At 33.7% G+C, this 18,655-nt stretch overlaps 1 pseudogene; it reads right to left on the minus strand.

Annotated features, from left to right (window-relative positions):
• LOC113493055 overlaps positions 1-4,224 on the minus strand; it is an 11,436-nt pseudogene extending 7,212 nt beyond the window's left edge.
• Between the last annotated feature and the right edge of the window lie 14,431 nt (positions 4,225-18,655).

Raw genomic sequence — 18,655 nt, forward strand, 5'->3', positions numbered from 1 at the left:
TGTTCAGATCTCTACAATCGGGAAGTTCCAACAAAAGAGGAACAACCGAGGGGCAGGGGGGGGGAACACAGCGAACTTGTCCGTGGAACTAAAAGCGCGAACCTTCTAAAAGTTGTGCATTATCATAATGTTGGGGGCTGTTAACTACAGGGTGGCGTGTTTGGGCGTTTACTTGACTGTTAACCAACTAATGATGTATTTTTAATAATGTGGGTTGAGAATTACCCTGTCTTTACAAGGTATCCGTAGATTTTTACTGTTATCGTACGAAGAATGCGTAGGAAACGGAATCGCGTTCGTACTTCGATTTTTCAACAGGATAAACGATGTATTTGGCGTTATTATAGTAGGTGCTGAATCACTTGCAGCTTCATATTCTAATGCTACACGGTTACAAAATGTCTAATGAACTTATATTTGGACAGCCTATTTTGACTAAAGTAGATGTTGCATATTATCTCAGAAAATAATCACTATTATGGAACAAAAACAGGTTTTCTTTGATTCGACAGAATAAAAAACTTACTATCAAAAACTAGAAATGCATTCGAAAAAATTACAAATTATGAATTTTTAATTTTAAGTCCAGCCTGTATAACTGTAGGCCTACTGACCTTTGTCAGATTCTTGATGTAATGAGCGGTATTGTTCCAGAATCAACTCGTCCAACTTATTATTTGTGTACCTCTCAACATTGGAAGGGTTATTACGAAGTTTTCGGGGCTGAAGATAAGCATATCTCTATTGTTGTTTTTGTAAATAGATAATGAATGTAACGGTTCGGTTAAGGCATTGTTTAAATGTATTGGAGGAATTGGATAATGGGCTCTTGATTTTAGATTTAATGTTAGTTTTTTTAGTTTATTGTCCTTTATTTTGATTTAAATATTTAAAAGGGATATAGATGTACATAATATATCTAACGAAGATAATAACATCTTTTTTCAAAACTACTCTCGCATTATGGAATTTTTGTTTCGCGGGGGTTTTCATAAACATTCATTTCACATGCATTAATTAGGACACCTAGACACGCATTCGTAAATCATACAAATGCTTATCCTACGCCTTGATCAAACCCGCGACACTTTGCCCTCGGAAGGCTTGAAGTGACCTTGACCTTAACCACTCAGCTATCCATATCTTAATAGTTTCAATTACTGTCGTTTGATTGTTTGTGAATTAAAAATATTTATTCAGTAACTAGCTGTTACCCGCGACTTCGTTCGCGTGGTTAGGTTAGATGTTTTTTTTTTAAATCGGTTGAGTTTTTTGCGTTTCTTCCCTTAGTTGTAAAATATTTCATTTCTGATCTGCTCCTATTAATCATAGATTGATGGTTGATATATATACTATTGCCTTCCTCAGTTAATGGACTAACACTGAAATATTTTTCATACCGCTCAGTAGGTTCTGAGATTAGGGCGTTCAAGCCTGACAAACTCTTCAGCTTTATAATATAAGTAGGTATACATATGTAGGTTATGTGCATATAGGAAAAATTAGAATTAAAGTATATTTTTTTAATAATGTCATACAAAGGTAAAATTTGTGAGTCTGTGACATTGTGGGGGGTAATCTCTTTGGATTTTAAATCAGTCTTAGTATTTAAAAAGGCTCGGTATTTAAAAACTTAATTTTCTCCTCAACTCGTGAAGAAATACTCAAGAGTTAAGTGTTTTCGATAAAGAATATACACCTTATAATATTTTAAACTAAATAAAAACTCACACAATATAAAACTATCATCTACAACACTATATAGCAAATTTACTATGAAACATGCATTCAAGTAGCTGCTAGCCTGAAACTGAGCGATTATTAGAAAACCTACACATACTAAAGCTATCATTAATTGTAAGACTATTTGTGTGTGTACATAAATTATTAAAAAAACAGCTAAATTATTAATTAAATAAGACCTTGCTTTGATAAGACCGTTTTTTTACAATATCGAAATATGGTGCCTTTACCTCAGTAAATTAAATTTGTTATTTTTTCGCCTTTTCCGCATTTTTTTCGAATTTTCTCACCGTTTAAACCTTCCCTGGACTTCTACGAATACTTCAAGACCAAAAAAAACCAAATCGGTTCAGCCGTTTTCGAGTTTTAGTGAGACTAACGAACAGCATTTCATTTTTATATATATATAGATATAATATACAAGAAATGTCTCTTGTGCCACTAATTTAGACCAGGTTAGAAAAATAACAAATTTCTCATAGCGTATCCATTTTTAAACCAAGTTATAAGACCTTATACCTTATTATACACAACATAGAGCTCATTCTCTTTAACTGTTCATTATTGTCAAAGAAAATCAAACTCAGCATTTAGATAACAACAAACATATTTGATATGTCGAACATGAATGTGATGGGAAACCATATCAAAAACGGATTACTCATAAAACAATCGTAAAATTAAATCCAATGAAATAAATAACTTTTGGTCTAACTTTTATGAGGTTTTTATCCTATTGTTGTATTATTTTCGTTCACTTTTTTACATTTTGTGTGATAGCAGTTTTTAGGATTAGGGATTTTAAGTTCGTCTTACTGATCAGCAGTTTTCCCTGTAGACTTTCAAATTATTTTATAAACCTAAACAAATTAGCGCATTAACGTTTCTTTTTGCTATATAATGATAAATATATATAAATATATAACAACTCTCGCCCACTTTTGTCCTGCTTTCAGCCCACGAAAATGCTTTTGGGTATAGTTTGTGAACAGAAGCTGGAAGATATAATGGTATTTTATTTAAATTGTGACGTAGAAGTTAATTCAGTGTTAAAGTGTATTGATCTGTTACAATAAAACAGACAATAATAGAACTGAAAAATAAAATACAATTGATTATTTATGCAGAGTTGTAAAGACTCGGGACTTATTGGAATAAGCACTTAAAATATATAAGAAAACATTTGTGAAATGTTTTTAACAAACAATTGAACGCTCTTTACAATAGAACGTAAGGATTTTTTTAAAATAACGATAATTTTGAACAATTTACGCTATTGCTTTGAGACATTCTAAGTCAATCCTGTAAACCGATTACGAGAACCTTTATCGTCTTCATCTTTTATTTCGAAAATTTTAAATTTACAAATCAGTGTTTTATTTTACTTAAAAAAGATGTTTGAATATTGAATCCCGTCCAGGAACCAAAAATAAAGTGATTATTTTGACGCGTCCTATACAAATTTCTCTATACAATATCTCTTAAACAGAGGCTTCCGTTAAGTAAGTAGGTATAATCTGTGCTAGAAACCCTTCGCACTTCATATTAACATAACCTAAAAGTGGTGTATTCAAATAAAAAAAAGACATTAAATCACATAGAATACAAAATTACATGAGAACATAAGAGTGAAAGAGACGGTGACATAAGAGAAAATCTATAAAAAGAAAAAATCTCATTAGTCCTTCAGTTAGATAATTGAAAAGTATGAGACAAATGTTTTTTCCTTTTTCAGAAAAACTAGAATTGACAAAGATTAACTGCCTTTAAAGTTCAGGAGAGGGGGCTTGTGACGTAACGTTATGGTAAAATCTATACTCAATCGTGGCGTCACGCGTAAGTTTCATTCACTGTAATTTGGTCAATTAATGTTTGCGGGATAAATTAAAAAATACGTACCCATTATTATACAAAAAAACTACAAGACGGACACTGCAAAAAAAATTGTCGTCATCCCTATTATTCTTTTGATTAATTTTCGTAGACAGAAATAACACAAACCTAGAAACTTCTCCGAGTTACGTTTCCGCAAAGGCTTTTCATTCGAAATTAGGCATGAGACTATAAAGGGCAAAGGAAACACATAAAATAATCATACATTATACAATATTCTTGACGTAGGCTGATGTTACGTACATCATACTTGTATTTATCTGTTACAGACTAAGTTTTGGGTAGATGTGGCAAAATTTACTAATATAACTAACTAATAATTAGTATTTTAATGAAACAAAAACATGTTGGTGCAGAGACGTAATATGGGAACCAAATTTGAAAAAACCTGATCCTGAGCACCTCTTTTTTTGTAAGGCTGGAGAATTCCCATGGACGTCCTCTTCCTCGGGGGAGAGAACGAGTAGTGTCAGACTCTTACTGACCAAACCTGAACCGCCGGGCTACGTCATCCGCGCATTTATTTCGATGTATGGCAATGCGTTGCAATACTTCATACACATCCTGAGTACCCCTGAAGTTCTCCATGTTTTTTAGGCGTCCAGGTTTTTTTGTTGGAAGTACACGTCGAAAAACTGAAAGAGAATAGGAGGCATACCAAGTGTTTATAATTTTGTGTAAAAATAGAGGATACCAATTTTTTTTTTGTTGCGTAATAAAAATAATAGCTGTATGAAATTTTGATTTCAATCAGCTAAAAGTAGCCTATCCTTGTTTTTTTTTATAACACCTCCCTAAATAACTGTTTGTGTTATCTCGTCACATTTTCGTTATTCTGATCACATGCATATCTATATTATTATTTGCCGCAACATTAGCATGCCGGCCACGAATCATCGCATATTTTTGTTGTCAGATAAAAAAATATGAATCTTGGCACGAATATTATTATTGCTGAACTGTAACTGTAATATGTATATTCATCCTACTCTATACGTTAAGTAATCTTACATAATAATGTACGATGTTTGTGGTGAGTCATAGATTTTGATTGACATCGCTAATGGCTGAGAAACTAAGTCGCTTTGACGAAAGGAATTTATGTTCCGACTTAAAACTAGGGTAGAGTGCAGAATTAAGAAAGGCGTATAATTTGAGTTGAATAGTAATAGAACAAAAACAAAATACGATTTTTCACTTTTATTCTGAACTTTTAAAAAATATGCAAGAAAACCATTAAAATAATTATACGAAAAATTAGCATCTTCACCAAGTGGGGATCAGAACAAAGGTAGCAAGAAAGATTATCTTCTTCAAGAAACGATGTTCAAATTTATGTAAAGGCATCATTGTAGGCAGTAGTTGATTACACACAGGCTGGCAATGATGATGTCAGCAGAAATGAAATAAACCATATAATATTATGGCTGATGTGCCTGAGTCCTCACCTTTATTAGATGGTATCACAGGTATTGCAGCTCGCTATGATTGCAATCAGTTTTATAGTTCCTTTTGGCATGCCTCCAAAGTATTATTATTTGGAGTTCATTAAACTTCGAAGACGACCATGGCACTACTTAGTAACCTACATTTATTATTGTGGTACAAATGGAAACTAAAAAAGTAATGTCATCATTATTGCCTATTTTACAAATAATATTAATCACTAATATATAAAAGAAATGGCACATGACTTCAGAAGCGTTGAGCTCTTGGAATTTTTCAAAAATAAACCCAACTTAAAAATCAACTACCTATTCTCTACCTACGTTCGAACAAATCAGTTCGAATCCTATCAAAAACTCGCAAGCATTTTCAACGAACGAAACAATTTAAATTCCAAGTATTTTCTCCTCATAATTTTCAGCTTTAGTTTGTTCGTCGTCATCATTCTCATCTCGTACGCTGCTGGATACATTCGCAGTACCGCTTCTATCGATTAATCTTTGTCAATACCTCCGTTAGAATATCTGACGAATGGATTCCGCGACTCTTACCGTCCACAATTCTCTTTTGGCATCTGTCCAGTGTTCTTAGACAGCCATATCGGTTTGATTGCTCAGCTCGTATCGTATAACAGATAACTTATATGCTTGCTCGTATTTCAGTCAGCAAACAACAATGATGCTAAGTGCATTACGAACGGTTAAGGTTAGTTCGAATTGGAAGGTATAAACCCAGACCTAAGATTGGTTTAGAATAGTTTCGGTATTATTGGAAAATTTTGGAGTAGGAATTATCAAAATTGTTTCGTTAGTTTTTTTTTCACATTCATCATGTCTTCCTCTTTTTATATCTTCCTTGTTGATAGAGTTTTCTCTAAATGTTATTGCGTACTTAAGTTCAACTGTCAAACAAACAGCTCAGATCAATCGAACTTTTACGTTTCCAGGAAATTTGTAATTTATAATTGCCTCAAAAGTAGTACGAAATTATTGGGAAAGCCAATAAAGGTAACCTACAAAGTAAGTCAATGTAAATATTTATAGAAGCCAAAACTAATTTATGTTCGACAAATTCTACAAAATTTTCTTTCAGTATCTGTAGGTTCGAAGATCTTGTAAATATTGAAAATTTATTTCCATTTCATGCTTCCCTGTTCCTTTTGATTGTAACTTCTGAAATCCGACATTGACATCAAATTCAATTTTGCGGTCAAGTTGTGTCAATAATGCAATTAATTAGTCGCGAGATTTACGAAAACTCTATAAATTACACCTTTTCTGGTTTCAATAAGTTAAAGTTCGTCATCAAAATATTTCATATATATCAAAATATCTAATTTATACATCTCTTGTTTGTGTAGTATCAAATTGCGATATGCCACAGCTGTTAAATGGTAATTTGACTAAATAATGCTTTGTCATAATTTCTGGTCAGTGATATATAATTGATTATGTATTTGAAGTAGTTCTTCTGATCTGAAAGAACCGTCCAGTAAATTCGTACTTTGATTGCACGGTTAGCCGAGTGAATAAGGTCACCTCGTAAAACCCACCGCGAGCGACGTGTCATGAGTGTCATCCCGGTGTACGACAAATGTTTGTGTGATTCACGAGTGCTTTTTCTGAGTCTATGTGGCCTTGCGCATGTGCCTTTAATGTTTGTGGAACCCCTCGTAACTTAAGGACTAAATTCCTTAGTGCTAACTCTTCTCCCACTCTACTATTTTTTAGAAATACAGAACCGAAAAAGTATTGTTATAATGAGAAAAACAGTGATTAAGAATACCATTTTCAATTTTGAAACTTCAATACCAATAACTTTTCAATAGCATTCGTGTTAGCAGTTTGGTCCCAAAAGTAGAATTGAATCCCTAAAGTATCTTAGGAAAATCTGTGACCCAATTTCAAAACAGGTCTGAGTATTGTCCTTCGTCTCTTCGTCTCCAAAAATAAAATTTATGCGAGCAAAATAATGCAAATTTTCAATTCAAAGGAAAATTAAAATGCTTTTGTATGAATTCCACCAGCAATTATTGGTTAAACGAATTTCAGCATACATCTCTCTTGCATAAAATTCTTTACATAATTGATTGTATTTTAATTCGAAATTATAATATTAATCCAAACGATATGAGATTTTGTGGAACTTATTTACAGTCACGAATAAAAAAGTTTACTGTGAAAAATATTTTAAACAAGATTACTATTTTTTAAATTAAATATTACGATTTTTATGTAAAAAATTAATTTATACTTTGAGGATTTATAGAGGTATTGTCAATTGCTTTGTCCTATTTCTTTTTTGGTCCAAGATTTGTTATAATTCTGAGCCTTTTTGGTAACACGTGTATTATAGAGGGAGCGAGTGGGTGGTGTCAAACTCTTACTGACAAAACCTGAACTGCCAAGATGGGCTATCCGCGTTTTCGTATCAGCTTTGTGTTGTAATTCTTCATGCATTGACCGCAGGCTTTTGTGTGTTTTTGAAGGCATCATAACCGACGCATAGCACTGTTTGCCTTTTTTTTAATCAAACACGATATTTAATTTCAAAATCTTCATAATATGTACCTTGCAGGACTTTGTAGACGATATTCACATTTATATAACAATATCAATTGTTACAATGTAAGTAATGAAGTAAAACTAACCTCACTTACCAATAAATAATTAATGTATGCCAAACTTGCAAAATATCAACCCTAGAGACCATCATCGGCCTAGCCTTTTCCCAACTATGTTGCGGCCGGCTACCAGTCTAACCGGTTTCAGCTAAGTACCAGTGTTTTACAAGGAGCGACTGCCTATCTGACCTCCTCAACCCAGTTACCCGGGCAACACGATACCTCTTGGTTAGACTGTCTGTCAGACTTTTCAAGCTTCTGACTACCTGTAACGACTGTCAAAGATGTAGGAATAACAGCCGGGACCCACAATTTAACGTGCCTTCCGAAACACGGAGGAACTTGTTATGACAAAGATGGTCACCCATCTACGGACCAACCGCGTCAAGCATAGCTTAACCTGTGCCACGAGCACCTCTCTATCAACCCTAGAGACCATCATCGGCCTAGCCTTTTCCCAACTATGTTGCTACTGTACTAAGCAACATCTCAAATGCCACCTCAACCGTGCTACCTCTACATCTTTCAGATCATGATACAGCACAAATGTTGAGCTTCCCTACTAAAAATAAACCGTTAAAATTAGCAGCATACTATATTTTCAAAAAAGACTACAGCATAGAAAATATCCGAAAATTTAAGGAATGCTTGCAAAGCTTGACTTGGGCTAATATTCATCTAAATACCGATTCAAATTCCGCATTTAATGAATTTCATGATTTGTTGTGTTTATTTTACAATCTTTGTTTTCCAAACGTAAGAGTTAAGGTTAATACTAATAACAAAAATGCACAAAAATGGATAAGCAAAGGTCTTAGACAATGTTGTAAAACTAAAAGAAAACTACGTTATCAGTATTATAAAAATAAAAATTCAACTAATAAAGCCAAATATAAAAATTATTCTTATCTACTAAATAAATGTGTATATAGCTCAAAAAAGAACATAAATATTAAATATATTAATGCACATGATAACAAATGTAAAGCAACATGGACTGTAATAAAAAATGAAATTAACGCTACTAATTCCAAAGAGAATATAGAAAGCATAAAGCTAAAGGACACAGTTATTACAGACCCTTTGAAAATAGCCTCTATGTTCAATAACCATTACACTAACTTAACTTCTATTCCAAATCAACAAAGTGCTGACCGAAACTCTAGAAGAAATAAATATTACAACTCAATGTTTCTGAAGCCATTGCTAGAAAATGAGGTGCTACAAGAAATAATGTCTTTACGCAATACCAGATCTGAGGGATATGACGAAATTAGCACTAAAATAATAAAAACCTGCTGTAACGAGCTAAGTAAGATCTTAACTCACTTAATTAATATATCATTTTTAAATGGAATTTTTCCTGAGAAATTGAAGTTGTCCATAATAAAGCCATTGTTCAAAAAGGGAGATAAGGATGATATAAATAATTATCGACCAATAACTTTAATACCGATTTTATCTAAAATTTATGAAAGGTGTATGTATAGAAGACTGATTGATTTTTGCAATAAATTCAGAATTATAAGTGACGAACAATTTGGATTCCAAAAAAGTAAATCTACAACTTTAGCTACATTCTCTCTTATGAAAGCAATACTTTCCAATGTTAACAACAATCAAATGACCACTGGACTATTTTTTGATTTATCAAAGGCCTTCGACCTGGTATCACATGACATATTGCTAGAAAAGTTGGAAGCTATTGGAATAAGGGGACCCGCTCTACAGTGGATTATGTCCTATTTGAGTAATAGGAAACAATGCGTTAGTATCAATAAAATTAACAAAAATAGAGTTATGACATCCTACTGTTCAGAATATAGACATAATAAATACGGCGTGCCACAAGGAAGTGTGCTTGGCCCAGTATTATTCCTTATATACATAAATGACATTACAGAAATAACCAAACACAAATGCATCCTCTTTGCTGATGACATATCTATTGTAGTAGCAACTGATAAAAAACAAAATACCATTACAGATCATGAGCGTGAAATTAATAATACTATCAATAAATTAATACATTGGCTTGACGTTAACCGTTTAAAAATAAACCTAAACAAATCCGTCTATATCCAATTCAATAATACAAATAATAATAAAAATAACATTAAACTTAATATAAATAAACTCAATGAGGTAACGCATACAAAGTTCTTAGGTATAATAATAGATAAAGATATTAATTGGAAATTACATGTAGATAATATTAGCACTAAAATTAATAAATTCGTATACGCACTCAAGCAAGTTAAAAATGTTACCAATATGAAGACTGCCTTTATATCATATCACGCCTATGTTGAATCGATATTACGATACGGTGTTATAATGTGGGGCAATAGCACCGATATGACCAGAGCATTCATTGCTCAAAAAAAGTGCATACGATCAATTTGTGGACTAAAACCCGACGAATCATGTCGACCACTGTTTAAAAGACTTGGCTTGTTACCGCTCCCGTGTATCTACATTTACGAAATATGCGTATTCGTAGTTAAGCATATACAGCTGGTAAAAACTGCAAATGAAATATGTCCACGCAACAGACGAGATCCTTTTAGATTAGCACAGAGTGATCTACCAAGACTGACCAAATATAATAAAAATTGTCTTGCAACATGTGTGCGGATATATAACAAGATGCCAAGTAAATTCAAAGTATTAAATATAAGATTATTAAAGATTGCATTATATAAATGGTTAAGTGATTGTAATTTTTATAAATTGTATAAATAGTTTAGTTTCCTAAAAAATTTGCGTGCTATGTTCATCTTAGCTAAACATGCTTGTACCTACTATATACCTATTTAACACCTTTGTATACCATGTTTTATGCAAATAAACGATTTATTATTATTATTACTATCTCCTTTATTTCATTAAAATACATATAAATTACATTTTTAAATATATATAAAAACAACATACATTTAAAAATATAAAAAATAGTGTCCAACCGGCAACGGGAACAGGGCCCAAGCTGCCGGTGGTCAGGGCTCCAGAGAGAGGAACCTCCTCACGATGCGCGCCGTGTCCAGAAGTACCGCTTTCTGAATCATTATTATTATTATTATTATAACTATGTTGGGGTCGGCTACCAGACCAACCGGTTTCAGCTGAGTACCTGTGTTTTACAAGGAGCGACTGCCTATCTGACCTCCTCAACTCAGTTACCTGGGCAACACGACACCCCTTGGTTAGACTGGCTGTCAGACTTTTTCAAGCTTCTGACTACTTGTAACGACTGTTAAAGATGTAGGAATAACAGCCGGGACCCACAATTTAACGTGCCTTCCGAAACACGAAGTATACACTATCAACCCTAGAGACCAACTAAAAATTGACAAATCGATATAACAGATAAGCGCTCACTCAAGTTATGCATAGCAAAAAGGCTTTTAAACAATATATCTGTCCATTAGACTTGACTGCCGTAAAAGCGAAATAAGAGAAAAAAATAAAACCGGGTTTTTACGCCTTGAATAGTGCAGATCGATTTTCGGCGTCTACATAAAAGTCTGCCGGCTTTCCATTCAGTTTGTATGGATTAACTGCTACGCAGAAACTTTTTGCTGGAAGCTTCGTCGCAAAAAAGAATCTAGCTAGATCAAGCTGCGATGGGCTAAGCTGTTTTTGCTGTGGATAAAGATAAAAAATAATAGTTGGTCGTCATTGTCCCAGTAGTCATCACTGCCTAACGTATGTCAGGTCTTGGTTTAATTTTGAGGCTTTTGTTGGCTGTTTGGGTCAAACGCCCAAATCAGACCGGAATACTTTTCGATTTGGCGCGAATCATGACGAAGTTCCCCTCTATAGAGTACAAACCACCGGCAGCTTGGTCAATGTTCTTGTTAACCTTCTCTCTTTCACGATGGCAGTTTAGCTCCAAGAACATATATAGTAATATTTCACCTAGCAACTGAAAAAAAAAATCAAGAGTTGACTTGTAATGCAAATAAACTCCACCCGAAATTTTAATAAGTAATTATTGTTCTTAAAATAGAGCATAACTAATTGCGTTCAAACAAAGATCTCAGCGAATCATAAATATTCAAGGGAACAACACCGAAGCGAAACAAAAATGTTTTGTTCATTATTATAATTATGAGGTAATTCTAGACTCGCATGAGTTGCGGTAAATATAATGAACTCGGTACAAACGTTTTGATGAAAAATTTTGTTTGTTTACGTGTTTTGCGGCGAAGATAGGGAATGTTGGGACAGTAGGAAAACCGGGAGTAGGTTGTTGACTTCTTTGATATGAACGTACGTATTATGTAAGAAAATCAAAACGCAATTAATTATTCCTACAATTTAATTATTCCCTACCCAAAGATTAAAAACTAACCTTAACCCTATTAGGCCCCGCGGTCCGTCCTGTTTCTTCCGGCCATCTGTCCGTTAGTCTGTATTTTTATGTTGTTGAACCGTTTATTTGTGATGTTATTTTTCTTTCCGCTGTAAACAAAATCAAAAAGCAAAGTTGTTTTCTTTACTTTTGTGAACTCTCAGTGTCGCGAAACCGACTCATACTTATTTTTTTTTAAGTTTGCAGCTGTATCCATGAGTCAGCATGCATCAAAAAATATCATAATTTATAGAATAGATGTCTTTGCCCAGGCATTAGTCACCAGATTAACTATATAATTTGCTCACCAATAGAAGCTGAAAACTATATTGGTATAAAGTTTAATTTGTCAGTATAACGTTATGAACAAACGCAAATACAATGAAAAGGAATGAACCTGAAAAGTTCTTCCAATTTCACCTGAGTCGAGTTTTGTAATCTAATTATTTTAATTTCACTTCACTTTTTTAGAAAAATTATGAAATATTTGATGTTCAAAGTGAAGTACTTAGCTCATCTGTTCCGAGGCACTTACCTTTAAATTAGGAAAATAGAAATGTCGTTGTTAATCTCATTTGAGGGTCGAAATGAACGAAAAATTATTTGGCATATAGGTCAAGTTTGAGAAGAGCTCGTCAGACGCTTGAATTTAATAAAATCAAAATCAAAAAATCAAAATCAAAATTCATTTATTCAAATTAGGCTACTAAGTAGCACTTTTTGAAGGTCAGCATCATTTACATTGGACAGCACCCAGTTTCGCCCACCCTTCACCGCTTCCTAAGTGCTTTTGCTGTGAGAGAAGAAACGGCGCAACAAACTCCCCAGCAGCACGCTGTCTTTCCAATTACAAAATTATTAGATATTATTATTATACAAAACAATAACAAATAAGTGTGTAGGTGCCGTGCCAAACAAACAAAAATTTGAGGTCGCTGTATCTAAGCCTATACGAAATTAAACTGTAAGTACAAAGGCCAAGGTCAGCAGACCGACCAGCCACCGCAAGCAGCACCCGTTCACGAGTATGACGCAAGGGTCAGCCATCACCTCCCTCGCCATATTTGAGGGAAGGAGGTGACCCGACCCAAGACGCCACCGCAGGCAGTGACGACTAAGGGAGCATGACGTATCTGCTGCCGGCTAATAAAATAAAACTTAAAGAAAGAAATACCCCAAACGTTGATTTACCTGGCACAGCCCCGAACACGGAGGCGGCATAAATTGCTACGTCATTCAATTTTATAATTAATAAATAGCTATGGCGAAATGATTTCTCCACTGAAGATATTTATCGGAGATTTTAGATATTAGTGATGATAGATACTCATTTGTTATTTTTACGGTAAAAATCTGTTTTACTGTGTATTCCGAAAAAAAATTACAAAAAATTTGTTCCTAGGTGGATTGAAATGAAATACGACCTATATTTAGATTTACCTATCAAGCACAGACGAAAACAAGCAGGTTAAGTTTTTTATAAAAAAAAAAGTTCGATTCAAACTGACCCCAGAGACTTTAAAACAGTTTTCATGATAATTTACAATCTCAAACAGTAACTAAGATACTTCACAATACATTCCAAAGACACCCTTATACGGTCGCTACTAACAAGATGCGTTCACATCGTGTAGCTATCTATCCATCGACTCAAACGATTTTCAATCCGGGTTTACTACGATCCATCATCGTGCCTTAGATGGATGGCCGATCTATCTACAAAATACCCGACGAAATCCCTGCGTTCGTCACTGAGCCGGTTAAGCTGTCAATTCGAGCTGTCAATTAATACTGGCAGTTAGAATTTTGGGTATACTGTAAAAGAGAAAGGAGATCAGAATATGTTGCTTGAAAAGTGTGGGGGTTGCCGGGCAATGTAAAAATATCAAGAGAGTTACATATAATGTCATAAGAGGACTCTAATGAAAATCGTTTGGGATAAAAGTTACTTTGATACTTTTTAGGGTTCCGTACCGAATGGGTAATAACGAAATACTAAGACTCCGCTGCTTGAGGCTCTGGCTCTTGGCCATCTGTCCTTTTGCTCGTTTTGTCACTTAGTTGTATTTGATGAAGGTAGATAGTAACATAGTAGCTGAAAACAGGTAAAAAAGTGTTAAGCAAAGAATGTTAACAAACGAAATTTGTGTAGCTTTTCTTTTTGATAATTTGTTTTACTTTAGCCCATTTATCTTTATCACTTCTTAAAATACATGAACTATGTAAAGTGGCAATAATACATCATATTTGCGACGTTTGTTGCCTTGACTGCAGTATTAAAACTAACAATATTTTTAAATGCCTCAAAATGTCCACAATAGCCTTAAACCTCAGTAACAAGATTTCATAGCAATTTAGCCTTACTACTGGCACAAGCAATCTTTAAGCGATCAATCATTACAGCATCGAACAAACGAAAAAGCTTATATTCTTTCTCTAAGCCATTTACGTTGCCCTGGTAATCAGGACAACCCTTACACGCGCGAGCAAGTAACAATAAGCTCAATAAACCCAGGGGTCAGTAGCCACACAAAAAGTTACAACTTCATTTACAAATCCAGGTAACAAATGCTGGACAGACTGAAGCGATCCATTCACTGTTCACAAATAAAAAAATACGATCCATTTCGCGTGTTATGGCGTACTAAAATTCCTGGCTTCAATTTCTTGTTTTATTACTTGTTAGGTTATGCCCGCGGTTACTCTTTGCCTTCCGGGGTTTGATTAACTTTGGATTTTTTAATGCGTTTTGCAATACTTATATGGTATTACAGTTTACTTACTAGGTGAAAGTTCCACGAGCGATACGTTTGTGTCCGACACTAGTCGGGCAATCTCGGCAAATACATACGCGTGATTAAGCCGTTCCATCAGTGACGAATTAAGAGTCTTCACGACAGTTATTATAAAAAGAAACATTTGATAAATTTAAAGTGAATTTAATTGATGAAAATTATAAGTTTTCTTGTTACTTTCAAGTAATGTAATCTAAAAGACAGTAAGACGTGTGATTTCTGTAATTTAGAGCGCTCAAAGGGCGTGCAAAAAAAAAAACATTTCTACAACTTAGTTTTTCACGGCACAACGGTTAGTTTTTTGCTTTTCTAGTTATTAGACTTAGAGACTGTGGTCATATCTGAGTAAATTAATTATGTTGTCACCAATAATTTCGTGGTTATCATCAATTTTAATTGCAGTAAAGTCTACGACTGCGTATTAATTGAACGACTTAATGTTATGAAAGTAGGTTTCTTTATTACATACCACAATAACTCTGAGAGAATTAAAATTAATATTTTTATAAAATTCTAAATTCTTACTTAAGCTCTAGTCAAATTCACTTAAAATTACACAAAGTTTATAATAATGAAACAAAGTAAATTAATAATTGTGTAAAAAATAACTCAACTCTACAAATATTTTAACAGCAACTCAAGTAATGAGAAGATTAAGAGAGCCATTTGTTTTGAAGCGTTATAATAAAATGAAAAATATTGAGTCAAGTGCGAGTCGGACTCGAAACACTGAGGGTTACGTATAAATTAGATGAAATAAAACGTAAAAATTGGTCAAATTTATGCCTACACCAGTCGTTGCTTATCTAGTCTCTATTTTTATTTCTAGAAAAATATTTAAACTTTGACATTTAAGACAGTGCAATATCTAACAAAGGTTAAACTGTCTAGCTATCTCATTTCATGAGAAACAGTTTGGTGATAGTCGGATAGCCGGATAGTTAAGAGTCCATAATAGGATTCCGTTTTTACCCTTTCGGCAAAGAACCCTCAAAAGCAACCTATTAGGGGTTTATAAAATATTTAATTTTGTAACAAAGTTGGGGTGAAAATATTCATATCATAATATTTAAAATAATTGTTTTAGCTAGAAAATGGTGTTCACAACATTTTTCTTTATTTTATTTTAATTAATACATTTTTTTTATTAAAATTTATCAAAATTACAGTTATAAAAAAAATCTTCAAGCATATAAAAAGAAAATTTTGACTTATTATGAGCTGTCTATCAAACTAAACAACTTTTATTGCTCTACACAGCTCTACATTCACAAACTAAAGGCTTTCATAAAATTGATGAAATATAAAATTAAACACGTTGCTTGCTAATATTGTACGTAGAGTTATGCATGTCACAAATTCCGGACTGCATGTTAGACACATTAAGTGCTGAAAAGACCCTTGTAGCCCCTTTCAGAGTGCTAGGGTTGCCGCTTAGATGCATTAGCATATCGAAAAAGGTTTTTATCACATACGACTTACAAAAAAGATTTTCTGGATTCAAGTTCTTATGTACGTTTGGTTTGAATTGAAAACGGTAAAATAAAAATAAAATGAAAAGTATTGCTGGATTATTTAATAAAATGTTGATGGACACAAAAATTTATAGTTTTAATTCATGACATGAGATGTCAGTGTCCTGACTAAGCAAATTGAAAAAAAATCTAATAGTTTTTAAGAGTAATTCTCACAGAGGCTTCAAAACTTATTTTACTCACTTTACGTACAATTATTAGATATCTCTGTAGTATAGATAAAGGATAACACATAACATTTTGCCTTTTTCCCATTACCACTGTCTGCTGTTATTATTGTAACTACTGGCTGTCAACATGTCTGATAGTCAAGTTGTTACCTTTTTCCCTGATAATGTTTCAGATACAAATATGCGGCAAAAACTACTTCGAAGAATAGCGATGAGTTCGTTACAATACCATGAACAAAAGACACATGGATGAAGATAGGGTGAAATTACGCCTATTTCAAGGTTTAAAGATCTCTGTCTTGAACCTAGGACTATTTTTTTGGCCGGGATTAAATTGTTTAATGACTTTAACCCACGCCAAAGGCACGGCGGTATGGGGGTATGTCAGATTCTCACCGATTCAAAGCACTCCGGCTCTCGTCAACTTCCACAGGTTTTTTTTTGTAACAACACGACGTCCAGTAACTTAAAAGTTTCAACATCAAACAATAATTAATTTCGGAACACTAAATTGTATCACCCCACACAAACATAATACACTAATTTCATATAATTTTCACTCAAATACCAATTGTCTGCGATCGACAACCAAGCTTTAGGCAATGGCGGTTGTTAATCCGGAAAATTTGCTCTATGCTAATTTACATGAAGTCAATTATTTGATCATCGACACTAATCATACTGGTTTGTACTATCATGAAATGATGGTATATGAAGATAAATCGATGCAATAATAAATGCTAGTAAACTTGTGAGACAGTCAGATGTCCGAAACCGAAACTAGTTAAAATCAACCAAAATCAAAGAATCGATCAGTTTTGACTGTTTCGGGGATAATGGGGATAACGATTCATTCTTGAATGCCCGACTAGTTTCGGACTTAACTCGAGTCCTTAAACAAGGACCAAAAAGTTGTTATCTTATTTGACATACACTTTTACACATTTTTATCTAGTGAAAAGGAGAAAAGCTACACACATAGATTCAAATATAAAACCCTCTAAAATCAAATAGCATTTTAAAACTCTTAAATTCTAAGCTCGTTTGTTTACACTAGAAAAAATTATGAATGAAATGTTTTCTTTTTTCTGTAAAGAAAATGTATTTAATACTGTTATTGTAACCCAATCATGTCACCCAATCTTCCAATTTGTATGAAATAATATACGATAACTATTTTCTGTGCGGTGTTCTGCCCGCATGCGTGTTTATCGAACCCACACCCCGCTAATTCGTCAGCGCTAACGTGATTACGTGAAAGCCCTACTTAACTCATAATAAGGTATACTTAGATCGATAAATTATAAGAACGTTTTTTCTTAATATAATTGAAAATTGTTTACTTAATTTTGTTGTTGAAGACATGAAACTTACTCTCAGTTGAATTGTACGATATAGAAGTAACTTATGTTCCAACAGAATCTGGTTATATATTAAATAGTATTTATGCATAGAAAAATCTTCAGCGTCATTTCAAAGAACTGGCCACAAATAAATGCCTGGAGGAAATGAAGGATATCGTGTGAAGACACAAAAGCTCTTCTTTAAGCTCTTCGTATGGATTATGTAAACCTTGGTGACAGATTCAAAGGCAACATATCTCAAGACGACCGATTATGAGCCATTATCCACATAAGCACACACATCTTTCACACGTTCAAATAATTTTCTCGATAACGCTACAATATTTAATCCGAATAAAAAGTGTATCACTAATGACGATCATTGCAGTGTTTCGACAGCCCTATTTGACGTTGCATACGCTGTGGCGACGGCAAGAGCCCTCGACGGGGCCCGAGGGTTCCATAATTTGGGTCAGCGGACGCAAAAGTTTCTGTCTAGCGAAAATTTTAATTTGATTAGTCTTCATTCCTGACGTTTTGAATTTGTTTCGGCGGCTGTTATTCTAGTTTTGACTTTTTGGGTCGGTTTAAGAGGTAGCTATGTAAGACGTCGGTTTAATTATTCAAGCGATCGTAAGTGGAGTAGTTTAAAACAAAATAAGGATTGTTTTCGATATAAACATGTCCTTCATCCAAACGGTTGAAGATGTTAGTCAAATGATGCATGTATTTAAAATATTTTCGTAATTA

The sequence above is a fragment of the Trichoplusia ni genome, chromosome 4 (assembly GCF_003590095.1).
Source record: "Trichoplusia ni isolate ovarian cell line Hi5 chromosome 4, tn1, whole genome shotgun sequence".
Taxonomy (NCBI): domain Eukaryota; kingdom Metazoa; phylum Arthropoda; class Insecta; order Lepidoptera; family Noctuidae; genus Trichoplusia; species Trichoplusia ni.